The sequence below is a fragment of the Daphnia pulicaria genome, chromosome 1, assembly GCF_021234035.1.
Source record: "Daphnia pulicaria isolate SC F1-1A chromosome 1, SC_F0-13Bv2, whole genome shotgun sequence".
Classification (NCBI taxonomy): Eukaryota; Metazoa; Arthropoda; class Branchiopoda; order Diplostraca; family Daphniidae; genus Daphnia; species Daphnia pulicaria.
Window position 1 is genome coordinate 27361642 of NC_060913.1, and position 13547 is coordinate 27375188.

Genomic DNA, 13547 nt, shown 5'->3' on the forward strand with positions numbered 1-13547 from the left:
GAGTTGTGTATGTATTGGGGCATTTGAAAAGTCAAGCTAACAAAGCTACATCCACTGCTGCATTGAACGCTGTCTACGATCGACGAGTAAATTATTCATGGTAAAACGCAAAACTAAAGGCAGAAAATCACTAGCAGATATTTTTGGTTTATCCCAACTATTCCCCGTGGCTTTAGAAGAAGAAGAATAAGTTACCCATGTGACAGCTATGTCACCGAAGGCATTCAAGCCGAATGGATCGCCTTCTAGGTTTGATCTCGACAAATACAAGCATTCGTTCGAGCTTTGGCACCAACAATGGACAATTTTCAAACATCGACTTTTTACTTGATGAGCGCCCAGCCTACAAAACTAATATTTTACTTTCTTGTTTTTTAAAGGAAAACAGATACTCAGATGGGTATCACAAGATTGTGATTCAGAAATTGCGTGAACGTTAAAATGCAGGACAAAATCGACATGTCTAGCGCCAACAATTCGCTTTAAGGAAGCACCGAGCGAACGAGGCGGCCGACAATTGGCTGTGCGATCTCCGCAATCTAGCTCGCAAGTGCGAATTTGCCACCGACTGCTTCGCAAATTGTCAACCGCATCCTTGGTCAAGTAGTCCATGGAGTTTACGTTGATGAAATCCGCCGGAAAGTCCTCGAGAAAGGTGGAACCCTTACACTCAACCAAGCCATCGACATCCTACGCGTAGCAGAGCCTGCTTCCAAAAAAAACATTAAATCTGAATACAGGTTACGCGGCAGCAATTAAAGCGCTGTCCAAATCGTCATACAAAGAAAAGGAAAACGCAAGAACCTCCCAGCACACAATTTCAACAGCCGGCAAAGTACAGACCGCCCGGTAAGCAGTTTAAAGATGACAACCAATCAGAATATGGATTCTGGAACTGTGGCAGTGAAACTCGCCACTCACGCCAACTATGCCCAGACAATGGAAAGGAATGTGGCAAATGCACAAAAATCGGACTTTTTGCCAGAATGTGCAGTTAGAAGAAGAGCAAAAACCGCTTCAAACCGGATGTATCACACTCAAACCCAACTCTCCAGCATGTATCGCTGGCATAGAAGGATTTGATCTCGTTAAAGCAGGAATTCATCCCAGTGGCAGTAAGAAAGAAATTTTCATTCAAATTTTACCAGAAAATGGGGCACAAATTGACGCCATTTCGGCCGATATGTACCATAACGAGATTCAAGACACCAATCTCTTACCCAGGGGCACCAACGCCATTACAGCTACCGGAATCTCCATTATCAGCATTGGAACGATCGAAGCAACAATCCATTGGCCTACGGGTAAAAAGAGTAAAGCAATCAAAATACTTTTCACGTATTACAGGATCTGAAACAACCGGTGCTATCGAAACAGATTCAATAGGCATTCGGAATGTTAACAGCTTGTTACCCTCACGAGAGCATCAACGCGATCTAAAAAGATGAGTCACGAAACAATCCTGGCTCCAAGTTATTCCCACATCTTATGACTACAGTCGGGATCAACCCGACGGAAGAGAAGAAGAAAGAAGACCTAAACCAGTTAACGGTCGTCCATCCCCACATCTTTGACGGAACTGTCGACCCGTGGCGAGCCCGGCATGCCATTTCGAGCTCAAGGAAGGCGCAATTCCAGCCGCCATCCACGGATCTCGTCCTGTCTCAGTCCCTCTCATGCCAAGATTAAAACAGGAGCTGGACCTCCTCGAAAAGCATAATCCGATATAATCCAAAGAGTAACGAGACCAACAGCATGGGTCCATTCGATGGTGCTGGCCACGAAGAAAGATGGTGGCATAAGAGTATTTGTGGAATTCACAATCTTAAATCAAAACATCATCCGGCCGAAATTCGATACGGCCACACCCTTTCAGGCAATGAGAACGATTCTGCCAAGTATTAATTTGTTCACAGTAACTGACGCCCTAAAAGTTTACCACCAAGTGCGACCGGAAGAAGAATCGGAAGCCTTGACAACGTTTTCAACTCCGTTTGGCCGGTATCAATATCGGTGCCTTTCGTTTGGTATCCCACCCGCAGGAGATGACTACAGCCGTCGCGTCTCGCGTCTCTGAAGTCTTTGATGATATCCCAAACTGCCGCCAAATCGTCGAAGACGAGATGGTTTTTCTGCAACCTACGAGGAGCATATCGAGCTGGCGCCCACTTTTTTCCAACGAGAGACCGACCACAACATCACAATCAATCTTTACAAAAATTGTATTTGCCCAGCCAACAGCGAGATTCAGGGGCTACATCGTGAGCTCCCAAGGTTTCAAGCCCAATTCGGATCTAACTAAACAAATCCGCGAGTTCCCGCTGCCAAAAAACATCACAGACGTAAGAGCATTTCATGGTTTATGTAAACAGGCTGGAATTTTTTCTACCAAAGTCCCAAGTCGCTGAAGCCACTGTACAATCCTTCTGAAAGAAGGAAAATTGTAGGAGTGGACGAAAACTCATGAAAACGCGTTCCTGAAAGCCAAAAATGCCCTGTCTGAAACGCTTGACCTAGCCTTTTATGACCAGAATTGACCGACAGCTCTACACGTCGACGCATCTTGACTTATCGGCCTTGGTTTCATCTTGATGAAAAGAGACACCGAGGGGAGCTGGCGAATGCTCCAAGCAGGCTCCAAGTATTTATCCGAAACTGAATCGCGCTATGCGATGATCGAATTGGAGTGTTTAGGAGCAATGTGGGCGATGCATTAGGAGCGCGATTAGAGAAGTGTCGGGAATTTATCTAAAACTCACCAACGTTTGAGCTCATCCCAGATAACAAGCCGTTAGTACCGATCCTGAATAACCACTGCCTCGATAAACTTGACAACCCTCGTATTCTCTGCCTTCTACTCAAGATGCAGCGTTACCAGTTTAAAGCCTGACGATTTTTCGTTCATTTATTTCTTCTTGTTTTCATTTGACGTTCATTTCGACACATTTTTCAGGCATTTTATTCGGCGTTGCCGATTGCCGTATATGTGCTTTTCGCCCCCTTTTCTGTCCACTCCTTCGCTTTTCCCCGTTTCCCATGTGTCAAGGCCTTGTATATCGATACAGATGGGTTTTGATACATAGGAAACAATGGAAAAAGCGAAAGAGTGGGGGCAAAGTCATATATACGGCAATCGGCAACGCCGAATAAAATGCCTGAAAAATGTGTCGAAATGGGGGTATCACGAAAATCATGATATCTCAGACATCTCAGCGAATTATCAAAAATCCTTTTGTATTATGAAAAAGAGATAAAAGGGCTACATTTTGTATCAATTAGTTTTTTTGTAGAAGCCGAATATACGGCTAAAAGCGATGTAGTCGGAAGGAGAGACTTTGGGTTTTCGTGATATTTCGTGATTTTCAATCCCGATTATCTCGGGAACGAAACAAGATGAAAATCCGGACTTTATTCCGTTTGAATTGCCTTGCTTTTCTGAGCAGAATAGACCTAGTCTTGATTTTTAGAGTTCTTTTACGGATTTCAATCCGAAAACGACCTTCGTAAAAAAAAGGGGGTATTTCGGTGCGGTTGAGTGGGAGATTGCTTGTTAAATGCTGGGCTACTACAGCAGTCGTCGTTGAGGTGGGCCCAAACCAGGATTATATCGTAAATACACCAGCCGGTCATCTTTTCCGCTGAAATCGACGAATGCTGCGAAAGAAAGTGCCGGTTATGCCAGGCAATCCGTTTCAGGGGCCATCTGTCCAGCCGGCCCCAACTCCACTGGAAGAAAATCAATCCGTGTCGAACGGAAGAGCTGAAACAACCCGCCGTAAGCGCGGAAAATCAAAGAGAATCTCAAACAATACGCCGAGACAATTGTGATGATGAGTCACAGGAGTCAAACGCGAGAGGTGCGGTTAAAGGTGTATTGAGAAACAACCAAGACAACTGTAACACGATTACAAGCATAAGCGAGTGACCGTATTCAACGAGACCTCAAATAGATCGAATGTCCGATTTATATACGGGATGATGAGCGATGGCTTGTCTGATGGTAGCCATGCCTGTTAAAGTAATTAAGACGGTGCGTATGGTAAACGCATCAACAAGTGTGAGAACTTGTCAATGGCTTTGCCATATGCTGTGAATTAACATTACACTCCTCCCCTGCTTGGAGATGTTCCAAACTGGGAAGGGGCGTGATCTTCTAACATTGGCAAAGCACAGCATCACTACATGTAAGATTAAAAGCACAACATTGCTACATATAAGGTCACTAAAACAGGCAAGAATGGTAAAAATCACTAAACAGGCAAGAGTGGCAAAAATCTGCATAAAGGTAAATGGTCAATGCTACTGGTGATTATTGTTATGTTTTTCTCCCCTTTTTTTTTTTTTTAAAGTTTGTAATCAACGATCGTCTCCATATCGACGGTTGAGGCTGCGGAGAGCGGAAAAATACCGCTGTTTCAGTTCCTCCTGGTCGATTATGAATTGTTTGATTAAATTCAGTTGTTCCAGCGCAAGGGCCGGATTGTTCTCGGGCGTCGGACGAGTGTTAGTCTGGGAAGCTGCTGGGCCGGCAGGGGCGGCAGGCTGTTGCTCCGGCGTCTGGACGGTGGTGGAAACGGGTCGTGGAGCCTGCGGTCTTATGGAGGGGACCACTGCTATGACCTGTCGAGTCCTATTTTTCGAAATCGGAACCGGGGAAGGTTCATCGTCGTCGTCTGATGAATAGGGGGGAGGCGAAAATACAACGCGGCTGTATTTAAATTTAGAAGAACGTGCTGTAGACGGCCGCTTAACGCCCCGTGTTTTCTGGTCGTCAGGAGAAGTGTACGAAGTCGATGTCCCAGGTTCCGGCTCCGGATCGTTCGATGGAGACGGTGAAGTTTGTAAGTCATCAGACGGATAACTCCGGTATTCGGTCCTAGGAAGAGGCCATTCAATTACTCGGCCAACTACTGGTGGCGTAGTGAGTTCCACTTCGTCGTGGATGAAGTTAGGTCCAAGAAGAAGTCGACCACGTCCGGCCATGATGAATAGGATAAAATATGCGGTAGCGAAGTGAAGAAAGAAAAGATTTTACAGCGATATTTATAGTAGATAGTCGAAGAAGATCGCAAGAGAGAAGTTGGGGTGGTAACTAACTTAAAGAAGGTGCAGACAAGATGAATCTATATATTTTTTTTTTTTAATGACGTCAAAGTCATTAGTCACTGTCAAAGACAGTAGCTAAGTCGAAGAGTAAAGTAGCTAAGATGAATAAATTCTTTTTCGTGCTTGCTTCAGTTGCTGGGCCTGGGAGTAAAAACGTCGATATAGTTCACGGCTGTCGTGGTTGTATTGGTTAATGAGGTCCTTCCTGTTTTGCTGATACTCCTCCTCGCTTCGGAGAAGAATTGGGGGAGCGTACATCTGCTCAGCTTCCCCGCTGCATTCGTTGTTGGGGAGTCCTGGTGGAAGGGGGGAAACTGCTTTCTCGTCCGAGGCGAAGTTTAGTGGTAGATCAGGGTTCGGCTCCGTCGATCCGCTATCGATTGAACTTACGTCATCGTAGTAAAAGTCGTCGCTGTGTAGTGGATCTTCGTCTTCCGGATCCGCTTCGTGAAGTGTTATTAGTGAATCTGCTTCAAGGTCGATTTGTTCTTTGTTGTTAATAAATCTCCTTTCTGTTTGAAACACTACAGTTTCGCTGCTGCTGCTAATTACTTCCGCTGGTATTTTCCTTACTCTTGCTTCTATGTCCAGGAGTACCACGGTCTTTTCTTTTCTATCAGCTACTAACGCGAACGTTCTCTTTAGCACTTTTGCGTTGGCGTCCATGTAAGCTGCTTGGGTAAAATCGATTCATTAGTGATGCTATGTCAAGGCAATGACTAAAAAGTTGGTAACTACGATTTATTGGCTAATTAGCATCTTTCTTTATTTTTTTTATTATTATTATTTTTTTTTTAAGCATTAAATGTTACTGGCTTTTTTTTTTAGGTTTTTCTTTTTTTTTTTTTTTGTTTGTAAACAACTATTAGCTGCTACTGGTGATTACTACAGCGCTCTGCTACCATTGTCTCTTTTTATTATAATTTTTTTTTTCAATTTCTTTATTCCAATTCGTTTAGATCGTCGTCATCTTCATTCTCGGAAGGCGTTATTTTGTTGTCGGCAATAATGTTTTTCTCGATGTCGCTGTCTGATTCGCTTGTTATCAAAGAATAGTCCCGTCGGTATCCAGGTGGTGGGGGTAGTTTTGATTTCGCTTTGTCTATTAGGCGTTTAAAATTTCGTAATTTGAGACTTGGTGCACCGTCGTCTAGGCGTGACATTTCGGTTCTTGTAGGGTAGATGTTCTCGTTGACCTTTCGTGGCGGAATAGGGATGTGCTTAATTGGCGGTATTTCTTCCAAGTCTGGCATATCCTCGTAGTTTCCTTTTTGGGAGGTCTCGTCCGACATTATGTTCATGGCTGCTATCGCTTTCTCGATTCTGTCAGAATTATTGTAATAAAATCTAGTGTCGAGTGTTTTATAGGCCTTTTTCCTATTTTCATGATTGTAGAGGCGTAAATATTGATAGACGGCATTCCTGCCATCTTTTTCTGCGGCCATGATTGGAGTTTCGTGGTTACGATTTCCAAGTTCCAGGCGGGCTCCGTGAGAAATCAATACCCTTAACGTAGGTATATCGTTCACGAAGTGCGCGGGCGTGTTTCCGTTATTGTCCTGTAGATTTACGTGTGCTCCGTGGTATAGTAGGATGTCGGCAATTTCATGGCGGTTTTTTTCCACTGCTAGATGGATATAAGAAAGAGATTTATGCACTTTTGTGTTGACAATGTGCTGGAATCTGTCTAGCTTTACTAGAGCCCTTATGGTTTCGATGTCGTTTCTTCTTATAGCCACTGAAATGGGGCAGCTGAATTTTCTGTTGATTAGAAATGACTCGACTTTTGGGTTTTGGCTGAGGATGTAATCGATACAATCCCTAGCCTGATGGCTTATTGCCAAAGTCAAAGGAAATTCCTGATTAACCAGATCGTGCTCTAAAAGGTTTTTCTTGTAAATATGGACGAACCGTATACTATTTACGTCATCCCGTGAGATGAGTATTTCTGTGATTGTTCTAGCCAATCGATCTCCGCTGTAGATTGTGGCGCCCTTGTAGATCAAGTCTTCAATCATGTTAATTCGGTGTAATCGTACCGCGGTCACTAACGCCGTTTCATTCTTTGAGTTACTTTTTTCGACGTCTGCATCGTGTTCTAGGAGAATCTTGAAACATTTGTACGAATTATGTTTGATAGCTACCAGAAGAGGCGTTTTTTGTCGATAGCTGTTCTCAATGTCCTCTGGGTGTCGCGTAAGCCAATACTTCAGCTCGGTGTGACTGTCCATCAAAACCAGTTCGTGAATTTTCGGGGTGGTTTTTTCAATTCCATGTTTCCGGTTGGGAGGAAAAGCATTTCTCCTACTCATGTGGGTAGTGCTAAAGGTCCAAATCCGTTGACGTTCCGAGGGGGTCGTTGCAAAATCCTCTTGGTTCATTTTTTTCTTTTCTTTTCTATGATGATATGGTTTTTTGGATATTAGAAGGTGGGTTTTTTTTTTTAAACATATTTTTGTATATAGTTATTCAAAGCATTTCTACTCTACTCCATGCGGCGATAAGTATGTTGTCAATTGTCAGCAGTTACAGATGAATTTGATTAAGGAAACTATTTGCTCGGCTTATTGATTCGACAGGCGCACTTGGTGGCATAACATATGGATACATATTTCCTGGCATTATAACTGGATGGTTTGTGGCATAGGCCATGTGATGACTCTGCTCTATTGGTATTTCTACTGCTGCACGGCGATTTCGGCGTTGTTGAAACGAATCTATCATGGCTGGTATAGGGTTGACTCGTGCAAAAATATACGCGACTAGGATAAACATTATAAATCCTATCGTAGTAAAAACGATAATTTTTAGATAATCTGTCCAAGAGTACATGTCTCCAATTTTCGTATCCTGTTTCTCTGACATTATCATTCCAGCTAACGAATTGTCGTGCGTTTCCTCTATCCTACCTATCAATTCGTTTAAAACATTGAGTCGTTCTAAGTCTGTTACTGAATGAGCTGGGTGTCCTTTTAAAGCGTAGTTAAAATCGTTAAGGGAGAGCTCTTCAAACTGCGATACAAGATTTAAATTTGGTGTGTGTATATTCGGCGTTTGCTCCGTCCAATCGGCGTGGGTTGTATTGTGTTCCCAGTGAAATGTTTTTCCGTTTAGATTGACAAGGTTTGTTTTCCAAAAACAATTGGAAAACGGGTGGATTGACCATCCATCTGTTCCAATTGTATAGTTGTTATTTTTGTAAACCGTGTATGGCTGGAATCCACATTTCGTTTCTATTGCTCCGACTGTAACTTGTTTCTTCTCGCATTCCTGTAGTAGTAGAGATTGTCCGAGTCCTTGAAGTCGTGAACAAGTTGGTAATTCCAATGCTGCTGCGGCTAAAATTCCATTTGTTTGAGACAGTGTCATGGCTTGCAATCTTCTCAGCACAGACACCTGGCAGTATATTTGTCGTATCTCTCTTGCCAGCTCATTTTCGTGTTGAATCTCGATGCTCTGCTTATATTGCTCGTGGAAGGATTGGATGATGGGTTTGATGATCTCGCTGATTTCTTCTTTGTTTGCTGTTGTTGGTTTATTTTGTGTGGTGTTTTTGCTTTTGTCGGTTGAGTCGTTCAGGTAAGGTAATGTGGCTTTTGTTGGTATAGGTATAGTTTTGGAATCGTTTTGGTGAGGTATGATGGTTCTGGTGGGATGAGGTAAGGGTAAGGGTTGTTTTGTAACTTTTTGGTTGGGACTTGTTGTTTTTGTTTGGGGTGGAGTGTTGCTTTGTGTAGAATTACGTGGGCGTGGTACAGGTGGTTTTGTTGGTTCGGTTAAAGGTATGGGTTTTGAAGTTGTTGTCGATGTCGTTGTTGTTGTGGTTGTTGTTGTAGTTGTTGTTGTTGATGTCACTTTTGGTGCAGGTTTTGTCGGTGCAGGTACTGGAGGATCTGTAGGTCTTGTTGGGTTCATTGTTGGCGGGTTGCTTGAATTATTATTGATTCCTGCATCTGGTCTCGCTATTTCGCCTGCGAAAACTGTTGTTAGATTTTTCTGTTGATTATTCCCTAGAATTTGTTGTTTGATTTGTGACGCTGCTGCAACTTTAGTTTCATTTATGATCGGTGTTTCTACGGCTTTTATCTCCAATATTTCAGGGTACTCTTCTTTGTTGGTCTCTGTTTTTGTATCTGGAACTGGCGTTGTTTCTTCTTTGTTGGTCTCCGTTGTTGTATCTGGAACTGGCGTTGTTTCTGGTATCGTTTCATCTTCAATGAGGCTCATGTTATTTCGATTCTGGAAGATTGGCGGCATCGTCGGGAATGGCATATCATGAATGGAAAAGTTTTTATGCCACTCGAGAATCCTGGAAGGTATTAAGGTGGGATGCTCTTCGGAATTTATTAGATTAGGGTTGTATGCTTCGAATTTCCATTTCTGATGTCTGGGTTTCTGGTCATCGTTGCATAATCCTAATCTTAACTTTCCTTGGTGAAATTCAATGCATTTGATTGAGTTCACATCCATTAATTGTCCAGTTATCTCGTTTGCTCCCCATCTCATACTATCTGGGTTGCATTGCTCGAGAACTGCGTTCTTTTCGTTTATTCTTAAACAATGATTGGTGTCGAACTTCCTGATGGTATAGTCGATGTCGTATTCAAACAGTTGATCTGGAAACTGCATCGGGTCTCCTGGTGATTGACATGGCTCCATAGAGATGTTTAATTTTCCGTGTATATTGTTCATACACATCGGCGTTTTTCCATTTTTGTTTTTGTTCATCAGTTGTCCCCAATTAAATATATGGTCTATATTTAATAGGTTTTCCGCAGGGCTGCTTCTGAATTCTTCGTGGACGAATTCCCATTCTTCTATTGTGATGTTTGGATATGCTTGACGCAGGTTGTAGTCCGTATTACGTTGATCAAATCTCCACATCTGCTTGATTGAATGGGGCTCCATTTCACAAGGTTCAAGTGACACCTGGTCCTTGACTGCTGTAAGACATCCTTTCGATTGCGTTTCCATGATGTACATTCGGTAGTCATCATAGATCCAAGTCGAGTGGGGTATCGAACAATCTTTGAAGAGCAGGTGGTTTGGGTTGTTTACTGTCAGACAGTAACTGGTTCCATTTGTTGTAAAACGAATTGAATAGTCCGTGGAAAATTCGAAAAACTGCTGTGTTTTCGGCCAGATTCCTAGCTCGCTCCATGTAGTTTTGTTGATTGGAACTCGAGGCATCAGGAACAGATGATTTTCGATGTCGGAAGTTGTTACCACGTAACTTTTGTCTTCATATTTCTCGTCGAACTCGGTGGGTGGAAATGATGCAAGGGGATTAAGGTGTCCCCATGCAAACACGTGGCTATTTTTGTTGTTAATTTGTTGAAGCTGTCTTGTGTGTCGAGTTTTTGACGTTGGGTTTGTTAAGAAGAATTTTTCGATCTCGTCTTCAAAAACTATGTGGGTATCCGGTATGCCAATTATTTTGTAAGAATTAGACATACCGGCGCAAAGGTTGACTTTTTCGGGACCAAATAAAATTTCAACTTGTTTTTCGGTATCTAATATTCTACCTGTCTTTATCTGTTTTAATCTTGGGTTTCTGTCTATTTTAATGAGAGATATTTTACCTGTTCCCTTAAATTGTTTCTTTTCTTGACATTTTACCTCGACTGTTGTAGGAACGTTTGGTATGCGCCACACAATAGTATTGTGGTTAACGATAAGGTGTTCGTTTTTCAACGATACGTTATGCGATCCAAATGGTGATAGAAGTGGTCCATCGGTGGACTCTTGTCTAATCTCAATGTCTTGGGCTAAACAATTCACTACTGAATATTCTTTTATTGACATCCATTTTCCTTCACCTACTGGTTTTTGTCTATAACTATATGTTTTGCCGTTAACTATATTCTTATTTCCTGCGCAGTTTAATAGCGATTTCATTTCCCAACATTCTTGGGGACTGACTTCTTTCGTCGTGTGAAAATGCTCCGTGTCATATGATCCTACCCAAAATGATCCTGTGATCTTTTTCGTTTCTATCCATTGCGAGCATACGAGTCCTTCTACTCGCAGGTCTGTTTGTATTTTAGTAGCCACATAATAGGTTACTAATTTGCTCATAACTTTCTGTTCATCCTCTTTATCAGTTTGATTTTTGAAACAATAATCTGGGTCTGTAAGGTCAAGCAGACCTCTCGTGACTGGTTTCGAGCAGTCGCAAATTTGTATATTAAGCGTCAAAATAGGCGTAAAGACAATCGACAAGTAGCATGCTGTGATAAGAACAGCGTTGTTTCCCATCTAATTTGGAAAAACAAAATACGATTACTGTTTGTTAAGCTTTAATTTCTATTTCTAAGTGGATATCTATGTGACACACGTATTTGTGTCGGTGGAATTACGAGGTTGTTATTAGGTAATTCCTGATCTGTAACTTTTGGTTGTTTTGGGGGTCTACCTCCACGTTTTGGTTGTGGGGGAATTACAACCCCTGTTATCTTCGGAGGTCTACCTCTTCTTTTTATCGCTGTTACGACTTCTTTTACTTTTGGAGGCCTACCTCTTTTCTTTCCTACTTTAGTTTGTATCTTCTTAATGGTTTTACGTCTTTTCTTAATAATTATTGGGTTAGTTATTGTTATGTTATTGGGAGTGCTGGTTACTAATTTTAACCTATTTACATGTACTATATATTTCCCTTCGTCCTCAGTGTTATTTATTTCGTCTGTTATTTTGATAATTTCATAGTTAAGATCCGATATTTTTCTGTTTATTTTATACGGTCCTAACCATCTATTATTAAATTTTCCTGGGGTAGAATGGGCTTTTAAAAGTACGTGATCGTTTACGTTATACTTAACTAATTTACTACCTTTGTCATATAGCCGTTTTTGCTTTGATTGAACTTTCTCTAATCGCTCTTTCGAACGTTTTAGAGCTCTTTTCCATTGTTTATCGTATTCATCTGCATCATCTTCAAAAACGTCTATATCATCATTGACAGAAATATCGCTTGGCACTACTGCTTCGCGTTTAAAAAATAGATAGAAAGGGCAACAGTCTGTACTAGTTTGCTTTGCAGTGTTATATGCGAAAGTTACAAAGTCGAGATATTTATCCCATGACTCTGGTTCATCGTTCACATAACATGCGAGCATATCGCACAGAGTCCTGTTGAATCTTTCCACTAGTCCATCCGTCTGCGGGTGGTAACTTGTAGTTTTAATTTGCTTAATTTTAAAAAGAATGCATATTTTTGAAATGAGTTTTGAAAGAAAATTAGTTCCTTTATCGGTCAATACTCTTGCTGGAGGACCGAATTTTGTATAGACTTTCTTGACTAAATGTTCTGCTATTGTATGCGCTTTCTGGTCTTTCATTGGTATGGTCATTACATATCTACTTGCGTAATCAGACAAAACTAAAATATATTTGTTTCCTTCACTACTTTCCGTAACCGGCCCTACTATGTCCATTGCGACTTGTTCCCAAATGTTTGCTACTAAAGGCAATGGCTTAAGTGGGGCTTTAGTCGACCCATAGGCCTTACGTTTTGCACATGCAATACAATTGTTTACATATTCAGTAACGTCTTTGCCTAGTCCGGGCCAAACGAATTGGCGTTTTACTCTCGCTAGCGTCTTTGCTATCCCTAAATGCCCTGCTAAAATATGATCATGATTCAATTCTAAAATTTCATTTATTTTCTCTTTTGGCACAACTATTTTTCCTTCATTTGTTATTAAAATGCCTTCATTATTGAAACGGAATTCATTATATTCTTTCTTATTGCTTTCTTCTAGTTTCTGTATTATTTCTTTACAATAATTATCATTTCTCTGTGCTAATATTATATCATTTTGAACCTTTTCTTCTTTTACTAATATTATCGATCCTATTGATGGTAATGGAGTCCTACTTAATGCATCGGCATTTTGATTTTCCTGGCCAGGACGATGTAGGACTATCATATCGTATGATTGCATTTCATACGACCAACGAGCTAATCTGCCATGCGGATCTTTTTTCTTCATTAATGTCTCCAATGGTTTGTGATCTGTGTATACTTTAAAACTTCTTCCGTATAAGTATGGTCTAAACTGCTCTAATGCATAAACAATCGCTAAACATTCTTTTTCTGATACATTCCAATTTCGTTCTCTTTCGTTTAAATGTCTTGACGCATAAGCTATAACTACTTCCTGTTCTCCGTGGGCCTGTGTTGGATCTGATTCTGAGGGGGGTATGTTCTGTATCTGTGCTAACACAGCTCCAATCCCGTATCCTGAGGCATCTGTGTATACCAAGAATTCCCGGGTGAAATCGGGATACCTTAAGAGTGGATTGTTGGTTAGCGAATTCTTGATACGTCGAAAGGCGTCCCTTTCGTTTTCTTCCCAAATCCAAGTCGATGACTTCTTTGTCAGTTCTGTTAAATAATGCGCTATCTCTGCGTAACTTCGAACGAATTTTCGATAATAATT